This window comes from Gymnoscopelus braueri (assembly GCF_963280865.1).
Source record: "Gymnoscopelus braueri genome assembly, chromosome: 21".
NCBI classification, from domain to species: Eukaryota; Metazoa; Chordata; class Actinopteri; order Myctophiformes; family Myctophidae; genus Gymnoscopelus; species Gymnoscopelus braueri.
The window spans coordinates 43046673-43048519 of NC_137623.1; positions in this window are offsets into that span (position 1 = coordinate 43046673).

Consider the following 1847-nt stretch of genomic DNA (forward strand, 5'->3'; position numbering starts at 1 on the left):
AAGTGGCCACTTGTGCCATAGGGTATATGGCACAAGTGGGTGCCATAGGGTATATAGACATGGTCCCCATAGGGACCATGTCCGGATATGGTCCACCATATTCGGGGGCGTCCCCATGCCTGACAGGGCCAAAAATCCTGGTTCTCCAAAAAAATATTTCAGAGTCCAGAGCTCCCAAGAAGCTCTGGGCTTCAGGCCTCTCCCCTGCTTGAAATTTCGCATGGGGGGAGAGTGGCCACTTGTACCATCTCGTAGGTAGGGACCATGCCCAGGAAGAGGCACCTTCCTGGGGTAGCGATGGGGCGGCGGAGACCCCCAAAATCATGGTTCTCCAAAAAAATTCAAAAATCGCGCTGAGTGTTTGTATGGCCTCCAGAGGTCCGCGGGGACCCCCTGGAGGACCCCCGGCCGAAAATCTCAACTTTTTTCGGGCTTGTCGATCTGCGCTTTTTCGGGCCAAAACGTCCGGTACCTCCCTGTCCCTGGGTCGCCCGGCGCCGGCGGAGGGCTCGTTGGATCCGGGCTGGGGGCCGACCGAAGTGGTCGGGCAGGGGTGTAAGCATCGACCATAGCCCGGAGGTAAGAAGGAGCTGTTCCTTTCACTGCCCTATAGGCTAGCACCAGGGTTTTAAACTGGATGCGAGCCGCTACGGGGAGCCAGTGCAGAGAACGGAGAAGGATAATTGTGTGGGAGAACTTGGGGCGGTTGAACACCAGACGAGCCGCAGCTTTCTGAACAAGCTCCAGAGGTCTGATGGCAGATGCCGGAGCACCAGCAAGGAGGGAGTTGCAGTAGTCCAGGCGGGAGATGACAAGAGCCTGGATGAGCACCTGGGCTGCCTTCTCCGTGAGGAAGGGAAGAATCCTCCTGATGTTGTAGAGGAGGAATCTGCAGGACCGTGTCACTGATGCGATGTTTTCCGAGAACGACAGTTGATCGTCCAGGGTCACGCCCAGATTCTTTGCAGTCCGAGTTGACGTCACCTCAGCATTATCAATGGTGATGGCCATGTCTCGGTGCGGACAGCCCTTCCCCGGGAGGAACATCAGCTCGGTCTTGTCCAGGTTGAGCTTCAGGTGGTGCGTCGACATCCACTCCGAGATGTCAGCCAGACAAGCAGCAATGCGTGTCTCCACTTGTGTGTCAGAGGGGGGGGAATGAGAGGATCAGCTGGGTGTCATAGGCATAGCAGTGGTAGGAAAAGCCATGGGAGTGGATGACAGCACCAAGAGATGTAGTGTAGAGAGAGAAAAGAAGAGGACCCAGAACCGAGCCTTGGGGAACCCCAGTAGTGAGCCTGTGTGGTTCTGACACAGACCCTCTCAGCATCACCTGGTAGGAGCGACCTGTCAGGTAGGATGCAAACAGGGAGAGTGCAGAGCCTGAGACACCCATCCCCTCAAGGGTGGAGAGGAGGATCTGATGGTTCACTGTGTCGAATGCTGCAGACAGGTCCAGGAGTATCAGGACGGAGGAGAGAGAGTTTGCTCTAGCGGCATGGAGCGACTCCGTCACTGCCAGGAGGGCAGTCTCGGTCGAGTGACCCACTTTGAACCCAGACTGGTGGGAGTCCAGGAGGTTGTTCTGGTGGAGGTACGAGGACAGTTGTTTGAACACAGCACGTTCAAGAGTTTTAGATAGGAAGGATAGAAGGGAAACCTTGATCTCAGAGGGGTCAAGTGTCGTTTTTTTCAGGAGGGGGGTGACTCTGGCAGTCTTGAAAGCAGAGGGAAAGTAACCAGACGTCAGAGAGGTGTTAATAAGGTGGGTTAAGGGAAGAAGTTCAGGTGCAGTGGACTGCAGCAGAGTGGATGGGACCGGGTCCAGGGAGCATGAGGTGGGGCGA